Here is a 16383-nt window from a genome sequence, read left to right on the forward strand (position 1 = left end):
ATATATATATATATATATATATATATATATATATATATATATATATATATATATATATATTATAAAGGTAGAACACAAGCTTAACCCATTAGGGACCGGTTAATTTTTTTCTTGCTGTCTTGAAATAAATACAATATATTAACTTACCCTTATATTAATTATTCACATGCAACAAGTTATTACTCTTGCCTAATTAGTTTTTGAAATATAGCCCGTGACCATATGGTCACACTGGGCCCTTACACTACAGCAAAAGACGCGAAGTGAAAACGTTTATTTCAAGCCATGAAACACCACAAAAAACATACATAGCGAATAGTCGAGCAGTTTTTAGTGCGATATGGTTTGAATCATGGAATACACATGTCGTCGTCATACTTTGTGCATTGTGTGTGCACTGCGCTGTTGTAATTATCTCATGCACACCTACACCTCTTGTTATTAGGTATTGGTGCAACAAAGTGGGACACTTGGTCATACCGTGTACCAGTCAGGACATCACCAGTCCTTGGGATTCTGCGTTGACCAGGTCCTCTATGCTTATTGTCCCATCGCATCACGTAGCTTTGTGCAATTTGCCTGTGGAATTCCACCTGCGTGACGTTGAACCCTGTGCTACGAATTAGCGCCCAAGCGTTGCTGATAGATACATCACGAAGTCAAGTGAAAATCGACCACCACCACTTTTTGCCACGGATTACAACCCTGTGGGCGCCTACATTTGCGTCCATCTGGTCCGTACCTTCCATAAAACTTGTACTGAGCAACAGTGTTTTTTGCGGGCCACCTTGATTTGTTTGTTCTGAACACGAGAGTAGCTGTCTGCAGATGATATTGGCTCTACGCCGTGTATGGTGCTTACAATTGTTACAACAGAATTGTCCATCCAGCGGACAACAATTATCCCATTGTCGCTCAGCACGGGCTCTTCGTGCCCGCGAGGTTGGCGCTTGACGAATTGTGGTCAAGCGATCTTTGGCACTCTTTGGGAACACGGTTCTGCTTCACTGTGCCCGTGCCATCGCAGCCCTGTGCCTTGAAATGCCTGAGTAGCGGCATGCCTGTGAATAAATTATCAAAATAGAAAAAGAAAGGAACGTCGTGCGTCTCTGCTGCGAGTTCATCCAACATTTGAAGAAGTGGCGCCGCTGTTTTTCCGAAGTCCTTTTCATATTTTTCATATGTTCCGGGATCCCCTGCTTGCCTTGATACACTTTGAAGTTCACAAGGTATCCGTTCTTGGCATTTAGGCACCATACTTTATACCCGAAGCGGATAGGCTTTCTGCGTATGAACTGGTTGCAGCCTTGACGACCATAATACTCGATCATACTTTCGTCATAGCTCAGGTGACGCACAGGTTGAAAATGCTCCAGAAACCTTGTTTTCAATAGTGTCATCAATGGACGGAACTTTGCTAACTTGTTACTAAGCGTTAGGCTTGCATTTCGCAGTGTGCAGGAATCGCATTATCTGTAGGAAGCGATTTCTTCGCATAGCATTGTAGGCCATCGTGTTGCACATATCCAAGCCGCCGTCCCAATAGCACTTTTTCCCTGGCAAGGGGTTATAGCCGGACAAAACGAGCACTCCAAGAAAACCGAATTCTTCTTTGGTAACCTCTGGATCGGGCATATTGAAAAATAACGCATTCTTTATTGTTTGTTCGACTAGCACCTCCACGACGGCTTCGTCAAACAAGATTTCGAACAACTCAACAGCTGAAAAGTCCCTGTAAGGAGCAAAGTTTGGGTAGGGAAATATGCCAAGGCTTTTGTGGAGATCACCGTTCGTCCACTTAGAAGCAGTGGATAATTTCGCATGAATGGCCGCATCAACTACAGCAGAAGAAACCTCTCATGTTCCATCACCTTGCCTGCCGGGGTCGTCATCGTCCGAGTCGGATCCACCAATGCGGCGTCCGTCAGAGAAAACAGTTTCAGCGCCGGCTTATAACGGCCGCCCGATTAGATTGTCAATGAGCCCACCTTAGTCTTCATCGGCCGACTCTTCATCCGAATAGGTGCTACCCTCTCGCGGGTCGATATAATTCACTGACACGTCGTCATCGTCTTCTACGAGTATATTCGCTATTTATTCCCACATCAACCTATTCAGACAATAAAATAAGAAATAACCACTGTGGTAACGCGCCAGCAGCCGTGCAAGAGATGAGAATGCAGTTTTTAAAGCAAATAAAAACTTAGGTAGCCTAAAGGCCCAGCGTGACCATATGGCAACGCGCAAGATAACACGCTCGTTCATGTATAACTCAAACATTAATCTTTCACAAATAATCATCGAAGGTCACATATTGAAAGAGCATTATGGAGGTAAGGGTATCCGACTATTGCTTAAACAAGTAGTGAAAAAAAAGCACATTTCCCCTTGGAGTGATGCATGGAGACGCTACTCGCACAGCAACAATTATTCCCGCCTTTGCGAGGGGCTCCCACAAAACGACTGACACCTGCTGCCACTTGATATCCATAAAGGGAACTCTCACCTGTCTAACGGCATGTCAAAGGTGATTTTGGTGCCGTTTTGTCAATCTTAAATAATTGAAATCCACTGTGCAGACAAACGTGACCATATGGTCACACTGGTCTTTAATGGGTTAACATATTCAACAGTTTATTCTCACGTAGTAGCCATACCGCCTGTCGGCTTCTTCAGACCTTGCATCTACTTCATCTTCGGCGGCAGCTTCACCAGAAGGACTTCGTAGATGTTACTATGTATTCTGCTAGTGTTGTGAGATAGTGGGGCATGTGTGTCGGTAGTTTCTTCGTTCCTTAAAAGCTGCACAGTCTATCCACAATTCAATTGTTGTACGTTGCGCGAAAAGTATTTTCCTAACGCGGCCTTCCTTTATTGAGACTAATGGAAGCGAGTTCCAGTATTATATTGGGCAGAGAGAACAAACACAATAACTTTTTCATATTGGTAAATTGATAAGTAACATTACACATGTTGCTAACTTGATGAACGCGTGTTTCTCTACTGCTGTCTCGCCTAATGAAAATGACATGCACCCCATCACTTCAGTGGCCCGTGAAAAAAAATATTGAAAGGATCGTTGTTCACTTTCCTATTAAATGTGATGGCGAATGGTGAGGAGCCAGGCCAAGAAATTCTATCTTGTCGGGTAAGCCAAACGGGTATCATAATTTCACGGACGTTTTACGTCTTTTTTCTGTGAACGGTAGAGTTGTACTCGATGTCTAACCCTTCGTTCATGTGGGAGAGCTTTACATGAAAGGAGCCAGCATATTAGAGAGAATTATCGAGGATGTCTTTATACTCTACACATTGCAAGCTCGTGTGGTATATACTCATCTATTGCGTCCCGAAATATTCTGATCGTAATAACATCCCAATTTAAAACCAGAATTGAATTTTGTGTCGTATGACGGAACTTCCGCAGGTACAACATGAGTTTTAGTAGCTACGACGGAAATTTCCGACGTTACGACAAAAGACCTGACATCAACAACCAAGAAATTTGGCTTCGCAACAGGAACACTCTGTGGTGACATCGAGTGTTCTGAAGTCGCTACAGGAACTTTCGGTCGCGACAATGATTCTCACATGGCAAGAAATCAGGCCTTACGTTTCAGCAGAAGCGCATTCTATCACGACGCTCTGTGTTCTTGTTGGCAGCACGGATTATCTCAGGAAAAGAATGCACATCTAGACAGGTTGACAACGTAGAGTCGACTGGCTTCATTCAAAAGTAAAAGCAGGTTTGCAGAGTGGCAGTTATGGCGCCCCAGTAGGGCAGCCACCTCGGTTCCAACTATTTTAGAATTATCCCCACGGCTTGGAAAGGCGATGTGATGGAAGGTCGTTACACATACTTTAAGTTTTGTGTCACTTTTGTTTCGATGGTTTGCACTGTCAGGAGGACTGACTGTTGGGATAGCTGTGCTTGAACTATAATATAGATAATTTAGCACAGATTGACAGGCGCACACAGAAGCACAAAGTGAACAAGGACGGTCGCGACTTTGTTATTTTGTGTACCAGAAATAACTTGCCCTAATTTACCATAATTATAGTTTACATTGTATTTTTCTCTTTCTGCACGTAGTAACCAAAGGCGCATTCTCCGAATCTGGCAATGGTGATTGTACTGATACGAGAATTGGCGTTGTCATGAGGAATGGCGTTGATTTGTCGTAATTGTGCCGGGACGGCTCTGCACATAAAATCGCCCACGGTTTCCTCAAAATTGGCCACTGATCGAAATAATGGAATCCGTGATCACAGCTGCGTATCCATTTTGTTTTGTCAGATGTGACACAGAGACCCGTGGATTTGCATATGCTTTTGCGTAGCAGCCAACAAATTTAAAGCTGTTATACAAAGCTGCATCAAAATCTGGGTTGCTCGGATGCCAGTATTATCGCATCGGTGCTACTGCGAGACTACAGTACAATGTCTAAATGAGTACTTACCCATGAATGCTTATTTAGTTATATTGTGCTGAATACACGACTTATGTGTGTGGCCGAAAGTGTAAAAAGCTAGCGACAGCTGTAAAAGCTAGCAGTGACAACCATTGCAGCCTCCCTTGGCACCATCGTATATTTCTGAATTTCTTAATGCAAACAGAGGCCGTAAAGCAAAATGAATGTTGCAGCGCTTCATGGAGGTCTTATCGATATTAACAACATATGTTCTCTTATACTAAGAGGTTACGTCACATTGCGGAGTGAAAGCACACCTTCATTTTAAACGTGCAAATGTACCCGCAGTTATAGTGCGTGTACGCCAGATCGCCACATCGTCGTTGTCATCGGCCAAGCGCCACCCAAAAAATCGTCGGCCGTGACAATATCGACTAATTTTGTACAATTCCTTTGTCACATCGCGTGAAAGTGTTTTACCGTTGGCGTTGTGCTTCAGGATAAATTTTTTTTATTCGTTTTACTAAGCTTTGCCAAATTTCGTAAAGTCTTCTTGTATAATTTACTTCTATCACAAAACTTTGCTCTTACACCACAAGCAAACTGAGAGAACCTATGTAGGTTTAATTACGCAATTCAAGAGTATAACCAAGGGTTATCAAGTGGTAAGATAAAAAAAAAAAATTTGCACACGTAGCCTATGTTGTACAGAACTTTTCTTGCCGGTTCAATAAAGCTTCCTTTTGCTGAGATTCGAGCATTTTGAATTATTACGCACACCTTCTTTTTTTTCATTTCTTGGCCTTTGGCAGTATATGCGAAATTCAGTTTGACATTTATAAAGGCGATATTGCTTGACATTATAACCCCAGACCTTTCGAGGCCAGTGAGGCATGATTTTTCTTCATTTTTTTTTTCAGTGACAAGACAATTCCTGATTGTGGAGAAAAGAAAAGCGTGAGTGAGCAAAGACTTTATTTGAAAATGCGGTATTGAGGGATGACTTTCTTATTAGGCAGCCACGAGCTCCTGGGCTCGGGCGGCTTCTTCACCTCTTTTGATGACCTTGGCCTGCAGGTCAGCATCGGAGCTGAGCAACACGGCCTCCCACTGCTTAGTATTACTTATATCATGATTTGTGTCATTTTCTGCTGGGCACGACCACGTAATATGGAACAGATCCGCTTTTTTCTTACAACGGTTACATGTATTAGGGTATTGGTCCAGGTAGTAGTGGTGCTAGGCTATGGGGTTGGGTAGGTGTTTGTCTGAAGTCGTCTCCAAGCTACTTCTTGCCGCTTGTTAAGCGATTTGTGTGCTGGCGGGTGCACTTCCCTGGCTAACCTGCAGTGCTGAGTTATTTCCTCGTAACATACCATGCGATCCCTCTCTGATCCTAGCATGAGCCGTCCGGGTGCTCGGTTGGCGAGTCCTCTAGCGGCGCTGTGGGCGGCATCGTTGCCGGGTAGGGAGGAGTGTGCTGGTGCCCAAATGATCTGGATTGGTCGTGGATGTTGGTTGGTGTCCAGTATGTGTTTAACGGGAGCCGAGATCCGACCTTTCGCAAAATTGCTTACTGCTTCTCTGGAATCGCTAATAATGTAATGACAATGTGTGGAGGCTATTGCCAGAGCGATAGCCGATAGCTTCTGATGCGGGATTGAACCACCAGCGCGTATTTCACCTGATGAGTCCACCACTGCAAGGGACACAGTGGCGTTTTGTGTATTCTGCTGCGTCCTCATAGACTACGTCTTTGAAGGCGTGAAATTTCAGATGTAGGGTTTTGCACCGCTCGGTCCGCCTTTCCTTGTGGAATTCGGGGTGCGTATTTTTAGGGAGTGGATTAATTTTGAGATGGCGCCTCTAATCGTGAGGAATGTCCACTTTAGTGCTTTGGATCGACTTGTAGTTGATGCCGAGATTCTGGAGGATGTTTCGCCCGGCGGCACTCTGCGCTAGCCTTTCGTATTGAGATATAAGGTGCGCTTCCACAAGTTTCTTGAGGGTGTTGTGTACACCTAGGGCTAACAATTTAGCATTGGCTATCCTTATAGGTAGCCAAAGAGCCTGTTTATAGGCCCTACGGATAATTCCCTCTATTTTCTCTCTCTCAGTAGCTTTGAGGCAGAGACACGGGTGATGTAGGTGATGCGGCTGAGCACGAAGGCTTGTACCAACCTTATGAGGTTGGCTTCTTTCATGCCAGAGTGTCGGTTGGCAATTCTTGAGATGAGTCGCATCGTCTGTTGAACGCATGCTTTTAGTTGATTAATTGTGTTGCCGTTGCACCCGTCAGCTTGCATGAAGAGGCCGAGTACACGGATGGTGGTCACCACCGGGATCACGCCTCCTCCGGCTCGCACAGTGATTTCTGGGGGTGGTGCAGTACCGGATTTGCGGTTTGTAGGGGTTCTGAGTAGTAAGAGTTCTGATTTTTGCGGGGAGCAGGCGAGGCCTTTGTCGGTCACGTACTTTTCAACCGTGTCTACAGCTTGTTGTAGCGTGGTTTCTATATCTCCGTTGCTACCTTTCACCACCCACAGGGTGGTGTCGTCGGCACACAGACTGTGATGTAGATCTGGAATCTGATTAAGTTGTTCCGGTAATCGTATCATGGCTAAATTCAAGAGGAAAGGGGACAAGACTGATCACTGTGGCGTGCCACCACTTCCAAGAGGGATCTTGTCCGATTGTAGCTCTCCTATTCTTAGTTCCGCTGTGCGGTGGTTTATGTTGTAGTTAGGATGTAGTTGTAGGTCCTCTGGCCCACGCCTAGGTACTGCACATTCTCCAGTATCGTTGTCAAAGGCCTTTGTAAGCTCAAGGCCCAGGACAGCCCGGGTACCATTCTTGGATATGTGGTCCAGAACTTGATGTTTAAGCTAAAGCATAACGTCTTGCGTGGACAGTTCTGGACGAAATCTAATTATAGAGTTCGGGAATAGGTTGTTGACCTCCGCAAAATTGTGGAGGCGGTGAAGTATGACATGCTCCATAAGTTTTTCAACGCAAGAGGTGAGAGAGATCGGGCGTAAGTTCTCGAGGTGTAGTCGCTTACCGTGTTTAGGTATGAATGTAATTTGTGCATGCTTCCATTGCGAAAGGATAGAACCTGTTTCCCAACAGTGGTTGAAGTACTGTGTTAGGGCAGTGATAGATGCGTCGTCTAGATTTCAGGGGGTCTTATTTGTTATGCCATCGGGGCGTGGTGCAGATTCAGTTCGGATTTTCAGCAAGACGGCTCGTACTTTAGCCTCTAGAATGGGTTCATCTAGTTTACGATTATCCGGACCAGCGTATGGCTTCTGAGGGATTTGTGTATTTGTGCAGGCGTACCGGGTTCTGAGCTCTGTCAGGAGCTCGTCGCTAGTGCGCTGGTATTGGTGAGTGACCTTATTGAGGTATTTCCTCTGCTCAGATTTAATCTTTTCCGGGTCCATAAGATATCGGAGGAGATTCCACGTTTTGGCTAGACCGAGTTGTCCCTGCATGCTGTCGCCTACTTTCCCCCATTGGTGTTGTATTAATTGGTTAGCGTATTCTTCGATTTCCATGTTGATTTGTGCGATGTGCAAGTGGAAAGTACGGTTTAGTTTAATATTTTTCAAGCGGGTATGCGTGCTCTTTTTGGCGTCCCACAAGTGTAGGAGGCGGCTATCCACCCCGGCCAGACCATCGTCTTCAGGGATTTCCCTCGTGGCGCGTTTCATGCAATCTCGCAGATCCCCGATGCAGGCCTCGAGATCGTTTATATGCTCGGTGGCAGTTGTCTCCCGAATCTGGCTGTAGCGGTCCCATTCCGTGAGTGAGACTCGCTTGCCCTTCTTGCGGGATGGACCCGCCTGAATGTGGATTTCTATGATGTAATTATCGCTTCCGATGCTTTCCCCGGTATTAGTCCAATCATAGTTGCCTATGTTTTTGATGAAAGTTAGGTCGGGAATGGTGTCAACACTGACACTATTCCCGATACGGGTGGGTGTCTGGGGATCTGTGATGAGAGTGTGTCCCTGTTGTTGGGCTTCTAGCCAAAGATTACGACATTTGACTACCTCTGTGCGTTATCCCCATACCGTGTGGGGAGCGTTAAAGTCACCTAATAATAATATGGCCTGTTGTTGGGACATTCTGAAAGCCTTCCCGAATAGAGTTCCGAACTTGTGACGTCGGCACTTTGGGCTACTATAGACATTAAGGATGAATATGCTTCCATCCTCCTTGCATTTAGGAATGAATTCAATAAAGACGTGGTCTATGTGGACATCTTCAATATCATGTTTAATGGCTGTTAGATTTCTGTGAACTAGAATAGCGGTGGTGTAATCTGACCCAGAAGCATTATAGGATTTGTACCCTGCGAATTTCGCGTGGCCTCCCCTCTCCTGAAGGGCAATGATATCCGGGCCTCCTTACCCCGAACGAATCGCTGAAGGTATCCCTGTTTGCGGCGAAACCCATGGCAGTTCCACGGCCAGATCTTGTAGTTAGGAGTATGAGCCATTTTGAGGTGTCGGGGGTTCAGCGATTGGTTTGGAGATTTCGGATATGGATGGGCGTTCATAGGGTTTGGATTCCACGCCCTTAAGGGAGCCGCAGGCCGTGGATGTGAAACTCGGCTCCCAATGAAGGACATTGGCTTCGGTCGCGGCTACCCGAGAGTCTGGGTTGGTGGTTCTGGGTTCCAGAGCGTCTATACGTGCGCTTATTTGTTGCAAGTGGGCACCATTCTCCTGGTGTTGCTGAAGCATCTGGTTGGCAAGTTCACTAATCATATGTTCTACTTTCTCGAATCTTGGGGATATGTCTGAAGAGTTGTCTGTATGATCCTCTGCCTTACGTTTCTGTGGTGGTGCTGTGGTGTTGTGGGAGGGATTAGATGGTGGGGTTGGGCGCGGCGTCTGACTGGGCTCCTGTTGTCTTTCTTGTAGTCGGGTGATTTCTGCTCGCTGCTTAGTGATTTCGGTCCTCTGTTCTTCAATTAACTGCCTCATTTGATGCAGTTCTGCCTCGAGAGCCTGCATCTTAGGATACTGAGCACTTGGAGCAGAGACCATGTTAGCCCAGCTCACCTGTGGAGCGCTGTTAGTCGGTGGTCGTTCGTCTCCCGGAACTCGACCGGTTCCGCGACGTCCCGCCGGAGGCGGTGGCGCTCGGAGTTGAGCTTAGTCTCGGGTAAGATCGAGATCTGCTCCTGCTACTCGATCCTCCGCGAAAACAGCTTGCACTGGTTTCGTGGCTGTTCTGCGTCGATCGGCGTTCTCGCGATCTATATTGCCTGCCTTCGCTGGAGTGGTTCTGTTCTCCCACTGAGAGTTTTTGCCACTGTCGTTGTCGGATGATGCAGGGGATTCGGAAACGCTTCTTGCATTGCTTTGAGACGGAGAGATGGTTGCCGTTGCAGATAGCGCACACTAGTTCACAGTCATGGCCCTTTGGCGGGTTTTGCTTGCCGCACCGGATACAACATTTTTCGTTCGGGGTGGGGCACACATCGTCCGGGCGGCCGACTTTGTGGCAGGCTCCGCACACACTGATCTTTTTCTTGTACAGAAGACATCGGTACGTAGTATTTCGGTAGTTGATGTAGTGTGCTACTTCTTCACCTTGAAAAACGATGATAACTGGGGACGTCTTGCCCATGCACCTGGAATGCAGGACCCGGGGGGTATTACGCACCAAACTTCTAATAATGTCTTCTTGTGTATCGTAATCCGGTATTCCATGGATGATTCCTTTGGCGCAGTTTTCGGGCGCCGTAATGTAGGTAGTCATGCTGAATCTGTTATCTTGTAGTTTGAGCTCTTTGATTTGGCTGTACTTGACGGCGTTGTCTTCTCTGGGTGTGCTGACAATAATGATATTTTGGCTGGTGTTGATTCGGATCGTGTCTTGGAGTTGCGTCTCCGCTCCCAGATCGGCCGTTCTCATGATGTTGTCGGTAATGAGCGCGGAGCTCCAGCTGGCTGTATTGAATCCGTCACGCGGTCGAAAGACCACTTTGAAGTCATCTTCCGGCAGCTGTGGGGGCTTCGGCACTTGCCGACGCGGACGGAACGCCGGCATCTGCGCTACTGAACTAGTTGTACGTGCTATGGCATTGGATTCGTTAAGGCTTGGTTTGCATCGCTGTAGGTTCTTATGGGCGATCAGCCAACCTGCCTCGTGTTTTTCTTCTGGGGCTATTTTAGTCCCCTCCACTTCTATTTTCATAGCTGCCTGATGAGTTGGTAGAGATGCCAGGCTGCCGAACCGGCATCAGGGTTAACGCGGCGGCCGGCGAACTGGGCACGAAATGTGGGGTTTTATATATGTATATGGACGCACTTGCCGAGAAGTGGAACTCTTCGTGGTCCGGATGACTTCCCGCAGTCGTGGCGATGGTTACTTCCAGGAAATCTATAGGTTTACGGGTGCTGTGAGGTCAAAAAGCCAGAGCTCATGCGAGGTACTTCTACATTTCTTCTACTTCTTCAAAAAATTTCCGAAGCCTTCTGTGAGACATATTTTTTTTCTTATAAAGTAAAACTTGGGGGGGGGGGGGGGGGAGTTTGCTTGAATTCAAAAGCCTTGTTTTATGGTTGTATGAGATATTCGCTTGAGATTATCAGATTCGCAAAGACCTGAAAGCGAACGTGTAGCTCCTCCTTGATATCTCCGCATGCTGTCTCTCGCATGTGAAAGATAGTGATGAATATGAGGTATGACCGCTACGGGTTTTCGTTAAAGGGAAGTTGTGTTAATGTGAAGCTAAAGACGTAGATTCAGTCTCTAAAACGCCCAAGGACTCAATAATACCCTGAACAGAGGTTTAGTTGGCGACACATTTGGACACTATATGACACAAATTCAGGACACTATATGAGACTCCAGTAGTACAATCTTATGTCAATCCATTGATGTCATAACGCCTAATTAAAATTGTGCAACTATAATATTCAATTACTGATAACGAAGCTGTGATTGCATTGCATTTTAATATAATGTGGACGAAACTGGTCCTTTTTATTGTTAGAAAAATCAATTCACTAAGGTTACCTTTCACAATAGCAAAGATGGTCAAAAAGTTTCGTTCTAGATCGTCCGAATGTAATTCATTCTCTGATATTTTGGTAATGTAAGGGACGGCGCGGCTCTGCAATCATGCGCGCACGCCTCAGTACTTGACAACAGCGGCCAGCGACGGCTCACGCCACCACTTGAGTATTCGCGTCCTTCTCTACTCCACCACAAGCTGCGATATTCCGGATCGTGGCGGCAGTTCCCACACAGCCTTTCGGTCTCGAAAGGCGATGTAACTGACGAGCGATAGCTGCAGCGGGTACGGCGCCCACGGCAGCGGATAAGAATTGTACTGGTTTACTGAACGTGTACACGACGATGCCGGCAATGTCCGAGAGTTGACGATGTTTTCGGGTAACCAAAAGTATTATACATGGCTGTCTTCCATGACGTGCACCCGGCGAAGATGTCGCAGACGGAGTAAGGCAGCTTCACAGTTGGCCAGAACGCACAGGAGTCTGAAAGCCCTAAGCCTTTCCTGAAGACACTCCTGGTCTCTTTACTCAAATTCGTTGTGCTGTGAGCACGCAAGAGGTAGCCGAAAGGTGCAACCACCAACTCATTTCCATGCCACAGTGAAGAAACCCAACTCACACCTCATGTCCGCAGAAAACGACATGTCAAGTCATCCTGGGAGCAGCATCCTGTCAAGCCATCTTGGAGTGATGCAGCCATGGTAGGACGTCAGTGCCGATCCGTATGAAAAAAGTCGCACTTTTGCCTGAAAGACGAAGCATGGACTGCGACAGCAAATTATCAGGTGGCTTTACGAATTAAGGATGGCAATTTTACCGGCTGTAAAAATTTAGAAACATTCGCTTCGCAACTGGATTCACAAGCATGGTGTCAACGTGCACCAGCAAACGTGAACACAACACAATCGATGAGCGTGGACACTCGCTGCCAAAACGCTGGTGTGTGCAAGCGTGGCAGCAGCAGCAAGGGAAGTGACCATCGCGTGGTCTATCTCTTCAACGCAAGAACGGCGAGAACACAGTGCGCGCAAATATATCAGCCATTTCCAGATCCCTTTCAAGATATGGCGCCCGTGTCCGTGTGCGGCCGAGCAAAGGACGCACTTGTACGTGGAGTCGAAGTCGCCCCCGCCCTCCGTCCTGCACTCGCCCGCCGCTTTGCTCTAAATATGGTGCCGATTGAGCAGCGATCGTCAATTCCCCTTACGCCTGGTCTGGAAAAGTTCAGTTGATACCGGAGCAGAATGCCGTCCCCCATCCTCCTTCCCTATCCACCACGGCCTTTCAAATGACGCAAGACGGCGTGTTTCCTCTCCTCTTTCTTCCTTCGCACATGCCAGATTGAGCCGAGATCCTCGGCTTCCCTCGCATGCTTTCAGTCGCACATACAACATGCGACGCGTGGCGATGGTGTTATCGCCCATGTATTTATACGGAACATCACTACGACGGCGCCCCGACGGCAAAATGCGTATAGAGTGTCCGTCTCATTGATATCGCAATAAGGTGTCGCCGTGACTTCGCCACCGCTGGTGTCCACTGAATAGCCTTTGAGCTCCCGGTATCGCTTGAGCTAAACCTCGCAGAAACTCTAAACGATGCTAACGCAGGTGCTCAACCATACTCATAGTTGATTGTGTGAAAGTCTTCATAGTGTACAACGATGGGACCAGGCTACTCCTCTTGCCGGTGTAAGTGTCATTGTTTTGCTGAAGTGCCACACGCTAGGGGTACCCATCTCCCAACGGTGGCGGTGGGAGCCGCAGCAGCGTGTTGTGGGTACCACATACGGCTCCCATGCCGGACCTCAATGACGGCCACAGAATTGAAGCAGGAGAAAGAACGGAGCTCTTCCCGCCAGCCGGAGATGCAGCTAGCACCATGCAGATCGTCCAGCTAGCATAACGTATTTACAATGTATTTATTTTTACAGTAACAAAAATCAATTATCTTTTCACACAAATATCGCAAGAGCTAAATTTCTTCCTTAAATATTCACATCTAGTTGCGGTCGCATGCATAGCATTGCACATATCCTTCATGGCGCAATTTTCAGCGCCAAAATAACGATAAGTTAGCGAAAGCAATACAAACACGATCTCCTTCTTTCGCTCAACCTTTGTTGTGTTCCATGGACACTTTGTTGCTTCGCATTTGAACTCCAGCTCACTCAAATCGCTATTCGAATGCAATACGTATATTCCTGATAGCATATAATAAGTGGTGCGACTCTTTGACAACCCTCTTGTGGTTTGGTCTGCATCTTCTGCTTCCGATACTCAAATAAGTTCGAAAATCGAAATTTGAATCGTAGGTGCTGTATCCTGCCTCTATTACTACTTTTTTGGGCAGCTTCGCACCGGTAGTAATAAAATCGGTAGCCATGTCCTCTTAAACGTGCGGTTGTTGATCGATTATCATTTCTATGGCAGCGAGCAATAGCTTCATATATTCATAATCGCCTACGCATAAAATTTAAGGTCATCAAATATCCTGAAACCCAATACTGCAACATTTTTCGGGGAATCTTTTGGGATAATAAACCTCATTATATATGCATCTAGTATTGACATTGAGCACGCTCTGCTTGGTTCATTTAAATCTAAAATGTGGCAACCGCGTCAATAGGAGCCCAAAAATTGCATTTCTAGGCTCTTTTGCCATGAAAGAGCTGAGGATCGCTTGGTGTCGTACGTAGACTCAGCCGGCATATGCTAAGCATTTCTTCGGTCGTCCCTATTATTTCTTCATCCACCAGTTACGACCCGCCGGCTCTCGTGATAGCGCAAGCAGAGCGTAGCTAGAACCACTCGTGTGATGCAAAAATGCAAAGAATTGAATTATCCCGAATATCGCTATTCATACAGCCGTAAACACGTATAATGCACCGATATTTGACTTGCAGGAATACGAACACTTTACTCAGGGGCACCACGTTTGGGAAGGGGAGCTACAATTGACAAACCTCGGAGAGGTATCCTAGTTGTCGCTCGGTTGTGTAACAATGAGAGGACATCGCTGTTTGTTTTTTTATTAGCTAATTCGAGTTTAACCAACCGTTCGTGGCTCGTTGCAGGAACATATAGATTGAAGTCGAAGAAACGGTCATTGTTGGCGCAAAAACTGAATAATTAGTGATGCCTCTGAACGAACAGTTCAACGCAACTTTTAGGAAGTCAGCCTCTGCTGCATTGAAGCACAGTCATAACTAAGAAGCAGTATATTGCCCCGCATGCTTAGAAAACCAATACTCAAACTTGTGTCCTACGGACAATTTACTTCAAATTCACATGGCTTGAAATCTCACTGGCTGCAATTTCTAAACTAGAATCCTGCCCTAAATGTCTAATTTATTCAGTCACACTTACCAAATGTTTAACATATAATTAACTATGAATTTAAATTTCTTTTACGAACAACCTCCGCCTCCTAGAGTGTTCAAGTCTCAGCTACAGGCCACAGTAAATTTTATTTTCTAAATTATGGTAACTCTAAAAACACCTGCATGTCTAAGCAGGACCATACGTGATGCCGCAAACAAAGTTGTGCAGTTCGAAAAACCACATCTGCTGTTTAGTCGGTAATACATTTTGTATGTTTCCCACCAGATGGGGTGGGTGTCTCCGCATTAAAAAAGGCTGGCAGTAGCGAAATGACTATTGCTGAACACTATCCATTCATGCTTTGTTATTGGCAAGTGGTCAATGCAATTTATAATTCATTTCTCTATTTCAGTGTTACAAATATGGAAAACTAAACTGGACAGGTTGCCCGCCTGACTGCTATTGCGACTCTGTAGATCCCAGGCGTCACCTCGAATTCGGAGCAGGAGTATGCTCGGTTAAATGGTGGACCCGCAAATGAAGTGACTGACGTTTCAAGCAGCGTCTTAAACTTAGCTCAAGTTCTTCTTTTTTTATAGGGTAGGTGTCAATAAGTAATTCTAGAAAATGTTATTCTCTCCCGTCAATGAGCGGAAAATGTTGGGTGTGGAAGGTCTATTTTACGAGTAGTAAAGATAATGATGAAGCGTTTTTGTGTCTGACTTTTATTTCTTGGAGTTTGTGTGTGAGGAGGAAGAAGGAGAGAAAGAATAAGGACTGTTCTTTGTTTATTTAATACACAGAACATGTTCTCTTGTGCTTATCCATTTCGCCTCAAAGATAAGGTTTCTTAGAAAAAATACCAACCAAGATATGCTTTCTCACAAATTAATTTGCGGTCAGCGACTACAATGATTGCTGCATAAGCTCGCTAAATACTTATTTATGCTGCAAAATCCTGGTGAACAAGTGTGTCATGGAAAGAACTACTCGAACTATATACCAGCCCCTATTAAAAACATTCCAACTAGTGTATGAATGTGTGATGAACGTGAAACTTGTCTCACGCGAAAATTCGGAATTTTCGTTTTGGCTGCATGCCAAAACGAAAATTCCGAATTCATAATGGCCTACGCATAAAGTTTAAGGTCATCAAATATCCCGAAACCCAATACTGCAACATTTTCCGGGGAATCTTTTGGGAATCTTTTTTCGGGGAATCTTGGGAATCAAACAACTTGTACACAACGAGAGTACTACTAGTAAACGAAACACGTCGTAGAGATTGCAGAAGCTTGTCTAATGATACGTCTATTGAGATTTCCAATGTCGCAGTACCTTCCTAGCGCTGCGTTGAAAGGCTGATCACTCGCAGGTAAATTACATGGATGTTTGAATGACGGCAAATTTCAAGCACAATATAAGCGCCGATAGCAGCAGAAAGAATGACACACACGTTGTCCAAGGACGAATTAGAATTTGACGATAGGCGTGTCATCTCCCCCGCAGCCCTTCTCATACCTTTAAAGCAAAACATTTTTTGCTTTTCTTTACACTTTGTGGATTAGGAAAGCTGTTGACATGGCCACAATAAAGTTATGGCAACTGTAT

At 45.8% G+C, this 16383-nt stretch overlaps 1 long non-coding RNA gene across 1 annotated transcript in view; it reads left to right on the top strand.

Moving 5' to 3' along the window:
- The window catches only part of LOC126530057 (uncharacterized), a 67025-nt gene extending 51542 nt beyond the window's left edge, over positions 1–15483 (top strand). Inside the window, exons 3-4 of the long non-coding RNA XR_011893020.1 lie at positions 5333–5369; positions 15185–15483. This is a non-coding gene — a long non-coding RNA (uncharacterized lncRNA). The remainder of the gene's footprint in view (positions 1–5332; positions 5370–15184) is intronic.
- The last annotated feature ends 900 nt before the right edge of the window (positions 15484–16383 follow it).

Source organism: Dermacentor andersoni, chromosome 3, assembly GCF_023375885.2.
Source record: "Dermacentor andersoni chromosome 3, qqDerAnde1_hic_scaffold, whole genome shotgun sequence".
Classification (NCBI taxonomy): domain Eukaryota; kingdom Metazoa; phylum Arthropoda; class Arachnida; order Ixodida; family Ixodidae; genus Dermacentor; species Dermacentor andersoni.